Source organism: Mauremys mutica, chromosome 10, assembly GCF_020497125.1.
Source record: "Mauremys mutica isolate MM-2020 ecotype Southern chromosome 10, ASM2049712v1, whole genome shotgun sequence".
NCBI lineage: Eukaryota > Metazoa > Chordata > Testudines > Geoemydidae > Mauremys > Mauremys mutica.
The window spans coordinates 87,359,954-87,373,977 of record NC_059081.1 but is presented as its reverse complement, the minus strand read 5'-3'; the positions used below and the strand labels follow the sequence as shown (position 1 = coordinate 87,373,977).

General features: G+C 51.8%; 1 protein-coding gene across 4 annotated transcripts in view; it reads right to left on the bottom strand.

The window, feature by feature from the left end:
• COL18A1 (collagen type XVIII alpha 1 chain) overlaps window positions 1-14,024 on the bottom strand; it is a 282,560-nt gene that overhangs the window by 110,383 nt on the left and 158,153 nt on the right. The window lies entirely within an intron of this gene.

The following is a 14,024-nucleotide window of genomic DNA, read 5'->3' as shown; positions in this document are numbered from 1 at the left end:
AAGTCAATATATTACTGTAACACCTCTGGTCACTGTAAGGTTGTGACACAGAGACCCACTGGCAAAGGGTCTCAGCTCTTTGCAAATAACTCTCACTTCAGACCTGACAAACTCATTACACCAAACATGTCTTGCATCCGACGAAGTGGGTATTCACCCACAGAGCTCCTGCTCCAATACGTCTGCTGGCTATAAGGTGCCACAGGACTCTCTGCTGCTTTTACATGTCTTGCAGCATGTTTAAAGGTTACAAAAAGTTAACAAAAGCAGGAATCTGGTCAGAGAGGGCGCAAGCATTCAGTAATTCTCAGCATTACCGTCGTACAGAAAATCCCAGGAAGGGATCAGGGCCCCACACCGTACACACACATATGGCCCATGCCCAAAGAGCCTCGCTTCCGATCAGCCCAAGCAGAAGACTGAGAGCCAGGCCACAGAAATCAGTCGAAGAAAACAGACATTCCGGGAGTGCAGCATCCCCAGAGGAAAGGAGCAAATTCACACACTTGGCAGTGAAGGGGCAAACATGCAGCTGAAGTCACTGCCCCATGTCCTCCTCAGTGCGCAGGGAGCTCTGTGAACGAACCTGTCCATAACCAGGGTGATGTACACTGCTCCACAAGTACCAGAGGAAGAGCTGTATCGCTGCAGCTCTCACGTGATCACCACCATGACAGGCAGATTTCTAAGGTCCTAGATCCCTGACTCCCCTCGACTGCCCCTTTGACAATCACCTCTCTACCCCTCGAGGTAGGCTGCAGAGAATCATGCTTACTGCGGGGGGCTCTACAATGCAGGAGGGGTGACTGTCCTTTAGAGCCCAGGAATAATCTGCTTGACACCAAAAATAAAGTACCACTGAGAAACCCCGGGCGGTTTGAGAGAAACACTAACCACATCTAAACTCATTGCCTCACAAACAAGCCAGTCATGCTGGATTTGCATCTGTAGTGCCACCACTGCCCATACAATCTCAAAGAAAAATGATCTCTTAACAAACTTAAAATAAGGGTCACCAGAAAAATGGCCATGTGGATGACTTGCATCTGAAGAAGTGGGTATTCACCCACGAAAGCTCATGCTGCAAAACGTCTGTTAGTCTATAAGGTGCCACAGGATTCTTTGTTGCTCATGTGGATGGTATCTATCAACTTTTTTATTATAAAAGACACAGATAACTGAACTCCCTAGAAAACACCTACGTCCACTGGCTGCTGAAATGTGTGAAGCACGGAACATTTATTGTAAACCTTCGCAACAGAGACAAAACACTTTCCAAGTATGTAAACTGAAGGCAGCTGATCTCAGCAGCTGTTGCGTGCAGTTCTGTATCGTGCCTGTGATCGCACCATGGAGTGGGTCTGGGAGAACAGGTGCGCATGCCCTCAGAGTCTTTCACTTTATGGTATAAACATATGGAGGCAGCGCACAGGGAGGCGGGCAGACCTACAGTCGGAGCACTTTGCTTCCTCTCCTGCCCCTGCACTGAACTGAGATTGTGCCTCCCTGCACTTCCCAACGGCGGGCAGAGATGCCACAGGCATCCTGGACAGGAAGCATCACCTACTTGTGGGGAACAGGCAAGGAGGGGATAACGTTGCCAAATCCATGGATCTCGGTAGTATAAAGCTAGATGCAACTCTGTGTGATGGCCACAGCATCCTGGGAAGTTGTGGGATCGCCTCTCCGAACATAGGGCCACGCCTCTCTGGTTACAAAGGAGCCGCAGAGCAAGGTGCGGGGCAGCTTTTGAAGTGCACTTGAGGCAAATGTGACTATTGTAGATACACCACCCTGCTCTCAAAATAGCTGGTCAGCGAGTCGATTTGGGAGAATTCCATGGTTTTAGTTCCAGGAGTTAGTGGAAGTATTTCAGCGAGCAAGAAACTATTATTTTAAAGGGGATCACTCAAGATTGCTTTTTTCCAAAATTGGATTCAGTCAAGTCTGACCTCCAACATAACACAGGCCACAGGTCCCTGAATTAACTTCTGCTTCAAGTCCAATAGCTGTCCTGGAACGAGAGCATCTCTTTTAGGAAAACATCCAGCCTTGATTTAAAAATGTCCCGTGATGGAGAACCCATCACCAATCCAATGATAAATTGTTCCAATGGTTAATCACTTTCCCCATTACACATTTGTGCCTTGTTTCCAGTTTCTGAACATGCTTCTGGCCCCCTGAGCACATGCAGCAAAGAGCTGTCAACTTAAAAGTTAGACTTTCCTTATGGCACCAGTGCTTTACCTGAAACAGTCCATCAAGAGTCGTCTCTCAAAAAGTTCTGAAGTAGTTCAGTAACCAGCATTCTCCTTGTTAACCCAGGGGGCCAGTCAAGGTCCTGTGGCATTGGGTGCTGTACAAAGAGCCAGTGCCTTTCACATGGAGATTACTATCAGTATTGCTCAAAAAAGACAGTTACCTTTTCCGTAACTGGTGTTCTTCGAGATGTGTTGCTCATGTCTACTCCACAACAGGCGTATGTGCTCGTCACATGCACTGGTGCCGTGGGGGGGGGTGGTGCTCCCCACAACAGCAGTACCTGTAGGGGTGGAGTGCCCCCCACAACCCCTGGAGTGGCGTCTGCCTGGTGCGGTATAAGGGGAGCACACTCCCCCCACCCTCAGTTCCTTCTTGCCAGACAGCTCCGACAGAGGGGAAGGAGGGCGGGATGTGGAATAGACATGAGCAACACAGTTACAGAACAGGTAACTGTCTTTTCTTCTTCGAGTGATTGCTCATGTGTATTTCACAATAGGTGATTCCGAGCTATATCTGTTGGAGGTGTTAGGAGTTCACAAGTGCCCAGGACAGAGGACAGCCTTGCCAAGCCCGGCATCATCCCTGGTGAACTGACAACCACGTGGTGGCCCCACAGCCGGATCCCCTGGCCACAAACCCGGGCAGGTATTTCAATGCAGAGACAGAGCTTACAAATTCTGTCCCAGAAAACCAGGGCAGAGCTGAAAGCGACTATGTGTGCAGGGTGGTGCCAGTGAGGCTGACAAGAAGGGGGAAGCAGACAGGGGTTTGCCAGCAGGGTGGGTGGCTGCATTCAACGTGAAAGACTGCACAGAGCTGTGTTCACTTCTAGGGCTGGCCAAGAGATTCCCCAGTGCTGCCGACTACAACAGCGTATTGTCCTATAGCCATTTGCAGCTGGGAATATTACAAGAAAGGAATGCCAGAAAATTGGGGATGTGATGCAACTATTTTGCCCCTGAGCTGGTGCCATGAACGGAACAGCTGCTGTTCCAAATCCCCAAGTTGCTGAAACTCCCCACAGTAGTGTAGGAAGGCTGATAAAACCTAAGCTAGAGGCTGTATTGTCTTTGAAACAACTAGAGTCTCCTTGAGCCTATGGGATCCACATCTGTCACATGCAGAGCACTTGGGAACATAGCACTGCCCTCCCCTGCCTCAGCGTGAATTATCAATCCCTTAAATGCCCTAAAGCAACAGCAGAAAAAACAAAACAACTTTTCACTCAATAAGACGAGAGTTAAGCACGCGGTTAGACGCTGCTGAGGGATGCAGCAGTTTCTCCTACACACGTAAGAGCTCAAGGTGGCAGCAGTTCTTCTCCCTTTGGAAAATACTGGCCCTGATCCTCCTCTCTCCTACAACACTTAACACCAGTGTAAACCCTCGGGGGCTGGTTCCCAGTTACTCCATTTTGACCATGGGGCAGGAACAGAGGACTGGGGGTCTCCGCCATCTTTACACTCCCTATATTCTGACACCATGCAGGGACCTGCCTGGTGCCCAATGAAAGTTAGAGCAGCCTCAGAGTTGCTCCAAGTTATGTTCCACTTCCCACAGCCCCTTGTGGCCGCAACTCCCACCTTGCCACTGACAGGCTCAGAAACCAGACTGCAAAAAGTTTGTAATTGGAAAACACTCTCACGAGTCTGGGGGCTCGACTCCAGCTCCCTGAACGCCTCTGGCCAGCTGTAGTGAAATGTCCCTGTTGCTTCTGGAACCCAGACACTGGAGCATCACACTGGCATGTAACACTAACCAGAGACTGAACCTTACACAAAGCGATGCTGACATCAACATCGACTCCTTAAGCTCGGTGCACAGCCTTAGGAAACCATGGAAACGGTTCAAAGGACGTGCACTCTCTGACAGCCGTCTAAGGCCCAGATCCTCAGCAGCCCGTGCGACACACAGATCTCACTGCAGGACTGGGGCCGGCTCCACACTAGCACTGCCAGCTCTTCCACCCTCTCTTAAAGCACAACTTGTTTTAATCAGACAGTCTCTTTAGATGTGCATTACACAGAACACAGACATATCCCTCCTGACCCACGCAGCATCAGACACAGGCAGCATTGAGTTCCTAGGAATATTAAGTAAAGAAGTAATGTAGTTAATTTGAGTGTGAAGAAAAACTTGAAATCCCCATGTACTCAAAGCTAAGATATATTTGTGTGTAGAGACAATATTTGGCTTTATATGGCACTTTTCATGTCCTAGCAAAGGAATGAGACAGCAGTAGTGGAGCGACTGCCTAGCTGAAAGCAGCAGCCTTGCCATGCTCAGTCGTCGCTCTCACGCAGCCTCGGATGTTGGACCTGTTTTCCGAGCTCTCCATTGTGTGTGAACAGGACCCAAAAGGAGGGACTCCACAAGACATAAGAACGGCCATACTGCGTCAGACCAAAGGTCCAGATAGCCCCACTGTCTTCCAACGGTGGCCTGTGCCAGGTGCCCGAGAGGGAATGAACAGAACAGCTAATCGTCAAGTGAGCCATCCCGTCGCCCATTCCCAGCTTCTGGCAAACAGGCTAGGGACACCATCCCTGCCCAGCCTGGCTAACAGCCATTGATGGACCTATCCTCCATCAACTTATCTAGTTCTTTTTTAAACCCAGTTATACTTTTGGCCTTCACAACATCCTTGGCAAAGAGTTCCACAGGTTGCCTGTGTGTTGTGTGAAGAAAGACTTCCTTTTATTAGTTTTTCAACCTGCTGCCTATTAATTTCACTTGGTGATCCCTAATTCTTGTGTTATGTGAAGGAATAAATAACACTTCCTTATTCACTTTCTCCACACCAGTCATGATTTTATCGATCCCTATCATATCCCCCTTAGTCTGTTTTCCAAGCTGAACATTATCAATTTTTAAAATCTTTCCTCATATGGAAGCTGTTCCATCCCCCTACTCATTTTAGTTGCCCTTCTCACTTCGCACAAGGGAAGAAGGAGCTTGAATTAATGTGGTGGGGGTCTTGTCATGAACACCACAACCTTTCCTACAACCTCGGCTTTGTGGCTCCGCATCTCAACCATTGATAATTACAACAGCAAACAACGACACCAACAGAAGGCTCATAACATTGGGTCTAAAAGAAATGAAGTCCCTCTGTACAAGGTACAGTTGAGAAATACGGCAGCTGCTGCTGTACAAGGAGGTGTGAAGCCACAACAAGGAGGTCACTTCCTCACTCTTGGCAAACAACTAGATTTTAAAGGGCCACCCAAACATTCACAAGAGAGCAGTCCAGACGACAAGCCATTATAAGCCACAGGGAAAGAGAACTGCTTTCTCTGCTCATTGCAGTTTTAGGCCAAGGAACAAAGTTTCTTTGAACAGAAGCCATCAGCTTCTGTTCAGGTGTCAGGATGAGGAGTCACCTCTTTCAGTTTACAGTAAAACACGTTAATATTTCTTCTCTATTAAAACACACACATACAAGGGGTTACACTCGCCGTGCACTCTGCAAGGACTGGAATGAACGTTAGTCAATCCGGTACATTTTGATCCTAACCATCAACCTTTGGAAATTATTGATCATACAATCAAGATAAATATTTGCACCTACAGAGAGCCCAGGAGAGTGGAGGTATGCTACCTTGTGGGGCAATGTTTGAACCCACTTTAAATATACCTAAAACCTTTCACAAATCTCTATTGAGAAGAACCAAAAATATTCCCAGAGCAATGATGCCAGGTGGCAGGGCCTTTCCTGGACTTGGCCTGAGCACTCAGCAAATGGAACAGCTTTAAAGAGAAGGAAATGACGAACCATTCCTGACATCAACAACGCTGTGACCTGGAATCACAACACACTGCAGCAAAGATGGCAAAGCAGCTCAGTGCTGCATGAAGCAGAGCATCAAACACCGTGGGGCTCTTCGCAGAGGCCAAAGTCGCACAGCAGCAAGCTGGTGTTAATGGATACAAGCAGAGGGAAAAGAAAGGGGAGCTGCTGCAGCAGAGAACTAACATGGGATGTAAGAAGGTGTAAAATACAGCACTACTGGCAACCCCAATCCTTCAAAAATCATGAGTCAGGCCGCAAAAAACAGGAGGTTGACTTAAAAATCATGAATTTTTTATAAAAATCACGAACATACGGTTCTCTGCATTTGTCTCCTGGCTTCTGAGCCCTCAGGGCACACTCCGGTCACCTTTACAGACCTCTCTGCCAGCACAAGGGCTAGAAGCTTATTTTATTTTTTTTAATGAGAGCAGAGATCAGTTCTCACCTAGTCACTTGACTCCTGGAGCTGAGGCTTTAAGGAAGAGATTGAATACCATGAGTTGGCACTGCTTAAGCACGTTCCCCTGACTCTCACACCCCTATTAATTGATTTTCCTAGACATCCAATTCCTGGGACCCTTTGGCAGGTAAGTTACAACCTGTGGGAGCCCCAGTGGGGCGCAAAGGTTCGCCAGGCCGCAGGATTCAAAACCCAGGGCACAGTACCCTTGTAGGTCTGAACCGGAGCTTCACTGAATGCTGGAACATCCTGGGGCAGTCCACGGACCTTACAACCCGCAACAATTGCATTGGTATATTCTGCAGCTGAATACTGTGTGCCAGTGTGCTCTCACAGCAGTCACACTAAACTCCTTGACACTCAGCTCAATAATGCTACGAATATAGTGTCAGGGATGCTCAAATACATCGACTCCAGTCGACTGGCTCCCGGTTCTCCTGCACATTCATCCTCCAGAGTAGAAGAGCTGCTCAGACATCTCGCTTTCAGTGCAAGCATGTCAGTGCAAACGCAAGAATCCCGCCGCACGATGACCTGCAGAACCTGCCAAAAATGAGATTAAAATCCCGCAGCCCTCTATGGAACCGCATCAAGACCCTTACACCCAACTTCAATGCTGAGACTCAATGGAGAGTCACATGGAGCATTTCAACCGCTCAAAACAAACAGCACGTTGTTGACCCTGCCAAAGACCCACCGGGTTTTATGTCGGAAAGATGGATGCAGATTGAATGGCATCAGGGCATCTCGTGGGAGATGTGGACAAACCCTCTTTAAATGGAAAATGAGGCAAACACCTGCCTGTGACTGTGGTCAGCAGGCATAAACGATGGAGCACATCATATCTGAGTGTCCCCTTCGTTCTTTTGGACGTTCACCAGCTCACTGCTGCAGCAATGTGCTAGCTATCAAACTCAGATGTAAATTTGTAGTTGTTGCTACGTACCCAAGCCATACGAAAGAAGGAAACTGAAGGCTCCAAGAGGGCTGCCTCACCAACCACACCCCTGGCTATGCTGTATCAATGCCAGACACTTCCCTTTCCAGAGCTCATCACCAGGGGCTGGCAAAAGAAAGGAAGCAATTCCAGGGCAGAGTGCAGCTCCACTTCTCAGCAGGATCCCCTGCAGTGATGAGTGCTCACCGGCTCCTCCGCCTTCTGTCACTCCCTGGCTTAGCGGCTCACTGGAATGATAGACCTATCCAGACCTCTTGGAGGACATGCTTTTCAGAGACAGCCCCGCCCGTTGCACGCAGCACGTAGTGCTCCCGGCTTGTGCAGCTATAGGAGCCTTGGGATGCGACTGTATGTGGTGGAGGTGGAAGCGGATTTGTGGCTCCCTGACCCAGGAGTGCTCCGGCTGCCATGGCTCCCCCAGGCTGGGCAGCATGGAAGCGTGGTAGCACTATGGCCATGCCCCCATCACACCCCTGCACTGGAGTCATCCCCAGCTGTTCACTGGCTGGTCCCTTTGCACTGCTGGCGTGACCATGTGGCCAAGGCAGGAGCCAGGATCTGGCTCTGGATTTGTAACAGCTCAGCTGCTCCTGCTGCCTGTCTGCCACTCACAGGAGAAACCCTCACCATTCTGTGCCAGGGAACTGTTCCTGCACCTGTCCTGCTCAGAGGCACAGGGTCAGCCCCAGAGCTGCAGGGTGTGTGGGGCAGCTGGTGTCCTGCTGCCCAATTTGATTTGTAAACTGCTCTGTCGGTGCCTTGGGTTGATATACCTTCTGTACACCTTCGCTTTCTGAGAGACCCCTCCCCAGTGCCGAGACACACTAACAGAGCCACTCCCCGGAGGGGGGACGCTCAGGCACACAGAGGGATGGACGGATCAAAGTGTGAAAGCTAAATCTTCTGAGCCACCTGGTCAGGCCTTATGGCCAACACTGGTGTTTCCAGTTCCAAGAACTCATGCCTTCCACAGGTTCAAGGAGCCCTTGGGAAGAGCCCCGATACCCTGCCTGGCACACTAGAGAAAGAAAACAACGCTGTTGTGTAGCTAGAGAAAACAAACAATGAACCTAATTAAATATCATGCATTTTAGAAATTAACCCATACTAGCGGGCTGGGTTACCGAGCGTGGTAAAATACAGCAAAACAGGGACACTTTACGCCGCCTCCCACATCTGCACGGAACGGCCAGGGAAGGGGAGAAATGGGACAAGTTCTGTACCCTGCTGGGAGACAGAAGTCCAAACCGCTCTCTTTCTGCAGTATCCCCATATCCACTCCTGTGGAAATCCCCAGGCCATAGCAAATTCTAACTTCAGGCATGCAGCAGGAGCAGCTGAGCTGCTAAAAAACCCTCAAACTACACAAATAGCCCATTGCCTTTTAAACACCCTAAGAAAAGTGAAAATCCAGAGAATGTTCTATAAGTAGCTTTTCCCTAAATACAAAATGGTGAGTCAGCTGCCTGGCTTTGTCCCGGCTCACGGCCCCATTTCCATAAGCTCGCCAACAACAGCTTCCCCAGCTTGCTTTTCTTTTTTCGGACTATTAGCCTGGGAACTTTGAGCTGTGCAGGCCAATACGCCCTTGTATGTAAGAGTTGAATGACCGACAGCATTCCTGAGAACATTTAATGTGCACCCTTGAGGGACAGCCTAAAACAGTAACTCTTCAGTGTCAGGGGCAGTTATTAATGAAAGGTCAAAGCCAGTAGGGAGCCATTCTTACAACCATAAGAGTATCGCAATTGTCGCTGCACTCTCCTCCTTCCCTCTGGGCAAACAGACCAGCTGCTTCAAGGCATTCTGGGGGCACTTTATATTTGCTGATTGGAATCCCCAACATAAAGGATTACATTATTTAAAATGGGCCTTCAAAGTCATTGCAATTGAGCTATATTGACCTTAACTAACTCCACAGACATGACAATAATAAGGGGAATAAGGAACCTACACACACATGCAACTCCAAGACAGCTGGCCAGGCCTGTCTGGGATAGTCAGATGTTGTGGTTCAAATTAACTGGTGGTGTGGTGAAAACATCCAGCAGGACACATCAGCAGTTCCAACCACAGCGAAAAGAGGATCCATGTCTCCTAAAAATATTCCCGTCAGTCATTCTAAGACACCGATGAAAGCACCCTGTGGTACTTCATTTCTAGCTAGGCTAGAATGTACACGTACATTTTGAAAAGCACGATGCAAGTCCTGTTCTCCCGGGAAGGCATGTACGGAATGTAAGTGTGTTCACAATCAGAGACACTGCTCTGATTGGTGTTTCTAGCCCTTAACAGCCCTGTACAGTTCGCGTGTGCGCACAGACACACACTTTTTTTGGTTGACTTATAGTAAACAAAATGCTGCCTCTGTGGCCCCAATAATGGGAACCAAATATTTGCTAATGTGTAAATAATTAACCACAACAAAAGGAACTCACTCAGCTGTCCTGTGAAACACCTTAGAGTATCCAAAAAGAAATGTAAGCAAAGCGTAGTGCAGATGTGGTCTTGGCCCCTGTACTATAGAGTACAACGGTTACAGGGAAGGAGAAACACAGCAGAGTTTGGTCCATAGCTTCCAGTAATTTAGCACCCTGTCTCTGGAGGGTTACTGGTGCCTCATGGGAACCTGCGCTACACAGCTCAGTACTCTCCACCCCTCTTATTGCAAGGACTAGCCCTGGCTCAGTCTAGCCACCCAACGAGGCAGGCCAGCATCCTGCACTTCCTCCACGGAGACCTGGGTTCTTCGTCACCTGGAGTCTCTGTGACGTGCTCTGGCCTGTGCTAACGGGGGTTAGACTAGACCAGGGGTGGGCAAACTTTTTGGACCAAGGGCCACATCTGGGTGGGGAAATTGTATGCAGGGCCGGGGCAAGGGGTTGGGGTGCACGAGGAAGTGTGGGGTGTGGCAGGGGGCGCGGTGTGCAGGAAGGGGCTCAAGGCAAGGGATTGGGGCAGAGAAAGGGTGTGAGGTGTGTGAGGGGGCTCAGGGAAGGGGGTTGGGGTGCAGGATGAGTGTGAGGTGCAGCAGGGAGCTCAGGGCAGAGGGTTGGGGTTAGGGTGCAGCAGAGGGCTCAGGGCAGGGGGTTGGGGTTAGGGTGCAGGAGGGGGCTCAGGGCAGGGGGTTGGGGTGAACAGGGGTTAGGGTGCAGCAGGGGGCTCAGGGCAGGGGGTTGGGGTGCAGGAGGGGTGCAGGGTGTGCGAGGGGGCTCAGGGCATGGGGTTGGGGTGAACAGGGGTTAGGGTGCAGGAGGGGGCTCAGGGCATGGGGTTAGGGTGCAGGATGAGTGTGAGGTGCAGCAGGGAGCTCAGGGCAGAGGGTTGGAGTTAGGGTGCAGGAGGGGGCTCAGGGCAGGGGGTTGGGGTGAACAGGGGTTGGGGTGCAGCAGGGAGCTCAGGGCAGAGGGTTGGAGTTAGGGTGCAGGAGGGGGCTCAGGGCATGGGGTTGGGGTGAACAGGGGTTGGGGTGCAGCAGGGGGCTCAGGGCAGGGGGTTGGGGTGAACAGGGGTTAGGGTGCAGGAGGGGGCTCAGGGCAGGGCGTTGCAGGGGGGGTGCGGCAGGGGGCTCAGGGCAGGGGGTTGGGGTTAGGGTGCAGCAGGGGGCTCAGGGCAGGGGGTTGGGGTGAACAGGGGTTAGGGTGCAGGAGGGGGTTCAGGGCAGGGGGTTGGGGTGCAGGAGGGGTGCAGGGTGTGCGAGGGGGCTTAGGGCAGGGAGTTGGGGGGGGTGCAGGCTGCAGCCTGGCACCGCTTACCTCTGGGGTGGCAGTGGAGGGCACCGGGGCCAGGGCAGACTTTCTGCCTGCCTGCCCTGTCCCCAGCCTCGTGCCACTCCAGGAAGCGCTGCGGTCCCGGGAGGGGAGGGGAAAGGTGGAGGGATCTGCATGCGCTGCCCTTGCCGCGCCTCCAGGTACCTCCCCCGAAGCTCCCATTGGCCGCGGTTCCCCATTCCAATGGGAGCTGCGGGGGGGGGCAGTGCCTGGAGGCAAGGGCAACCCGCCCAGGGGCCACTCCTGAGAGCGGCGCGGGGCCCGTGGCGCCACGGGGGGCAATCCCATGGCTGGATCCAAAGCCCCGAGGGGCCAGATCTGGCCCGCAGGCCATGGTTTGCCCACCCCTGGACTAGACAATCACGATGGCTCCTTCTGAACTTAAAGCCCGTGAGTCTGTGAACTCATGAGGAGCTAAGCTCCCTCTAAGCTGCGCGGCCGCGTGGCAGCCTATTAAGCGCCATGCAGGTGAGGTGGGGAGAGACGCTTCTCCCCCAGCCCTGGAACTGCCGCGGCCAGGGGAGAGGCGCTGATCCTGGGCCCCAGCCCTGGAGCTGCCACGGGGAGAGGGAGCTGGGAGAATCCTCTCTCCCTGCCGTAGCCCTGGGGCAGCCTGCACCCCAAGCCCATCATCACCGGCCTCCACCCCCGAGATCTCACCCTCAGCCAGAGCCCTGACCTCCCTGTCCCCCAACACACTGCTCCAGCCCTGATCCCCCACCACATGAATTTCTGCTATGTGCACCAATCTGGAGGTGACGTGTCACACAGAGTCATGTCACACCTCACCTCCATATTGGGGCACATAACAAAATTCATTCTGCACAAAGGCAGGAAAGTTGGAGGGAACACTGATGACGAGAGGTCCCTTCTTCTGCAAGGGACCATTGGGAAGGAAGGCGTCACTGGGGGAGAGGAGGGTGGAAGACTCTGCTCCTTATTAATGTAAGAACACGAGAAAAAAATCTGACACCGCCTCTGAGTGGCTGCTGAACAGAATGTCTATCCGTGCTCCCCAGGAGCAGAGAGGTGCCCAGGCTCTGTTTGTCCAGCAGAATGCCCAAGTCCTGCCATACCCACAGCGCCAGGAACAGCTCTGCTCAGCGGAAGCAGAATACGTCAGGAGGATGCAGCACTACCTAGAGCAGCGTGGGAAGCCATCAGCCAAGGACTCATCTGCACAGCCTGAGGAATTGTTAACTTCACGCACAGAACACTGGCAAGCCCAGGGAGAGCTCGACAAATACCCCGGGTTGTGGCAGAGCCGGGGAGGGGAGGGCAGGGCGGAAAGAGGGGACATGGCATCCGTATTAAACCTCCGCCTCCTGGCTTCTCTCTGGCCTCAGGGATGTCAACGTACAGAAAAGATGGCCAGGCAATTCCAGAGCTAGTGAGAAGCCAGTGCTCTCGGGCTGTGGGAACAGTACCCTGGCGCAGCATCTGAATTAGGTGTAAGCCAGGCACCGGAACAACAGGGTCTGAACCTGGCTGGCTATGCGAGACATTCATGGGAGTTTTTAATCTCCTGAAACAAAAATCCCTGTAGCTCTAAAACCTCTTGCCATAGGAATGGAGGATGGGCCCTGCCTGGATTGCCCAGAAAGCAACGATGAATTGACAGCAATATTTATTTGAAAGAGCTGAACTCAGACAGAATTAGATTAAGAAGTCTGCCCAAAGCCTTAGATGGAGCGGGTGGGACGGGACTCGTTGGTTTAAAGTTTCACTCAGTGCTTTCCCATCAATGCCAGCTCCCAGGCTGTGCTTCTTCTGTCCCCAATGCTGCTCCTGCAAGGTCTGGATTCTAGATGCAGCCCATGCTGCCGTGTCTCCCCTTCCCCCACCCCCACCCCCTCGTATACACACAGGGGGGATGGGCCGGTAGATCTGTGGGCAAATGTATCATTCTCGACTTTATACACTTTAGAAGTGTCCACTTTACACAGCGGATTGGCCCAAGGACTCTCCATCACCCCCAGCACACCTGCTGGCAGACCAGCTCTAACCACCTGCAGATCCCACAGCCAGTGAACGCGGCGGGAGGGAGCCCAGCTCCAGAGCTGGGGCATTTTAATACAGTATTTTGAAGAGCTGGCAGGATTAGTATTAATGTCAGACCTTTTTAGGGGTGGGAACCTGACACAGAACTCTCCTCTGTGAGAGACAGACAGAGAGAGCAATCTCTGGAAGGAACTTCATTCAGACCCCGTGGGGCAGTGCGCAGGGGACACCCAGAGACAGGGAAGGTGGGAATGCTCCCAGCTCAGCAGTAGAGCATCAATACAGTGCATCGATGCTCAGGACCCAGCAACAAGACTGCACTAGCGAGGATAACAGCCCCAGAATGACAGAGGGACGGGTCTGTGCTCCTTGCTGAACGAGTCAGTAGAAGGCTTGGTGCACATGCAGTTACTTGAAGGAAGCAGGCACCAGGCAGGGAAGGAAATTGGAAGGCAACGTTCACTGCATCACCCACAGCCAGTGAAGAGACCCTGAGCACCACGGGCGTACAGCACCCTATCACAGCATTGCACCATGTTCCCAAAGCCATGATAGGCAAGCTGGATTCTCCAGAGAGAAAGCTGCCTCCAGCAGCAGACGGTGATTTGAAATAGACCCACCCCCCAGCTCTTCGAGTCCCCCACCAAAAGTGCAAGGACACTATGAAAACTGCCCCATCGCCCTGCTAGAACGCACAAGCCACAGATATGTACCAAGTACAACGTCATCATCAGCAGAGTCGTTCAGTGATTTCAGACCCTTCGCTGGCAGCAGAGGAGA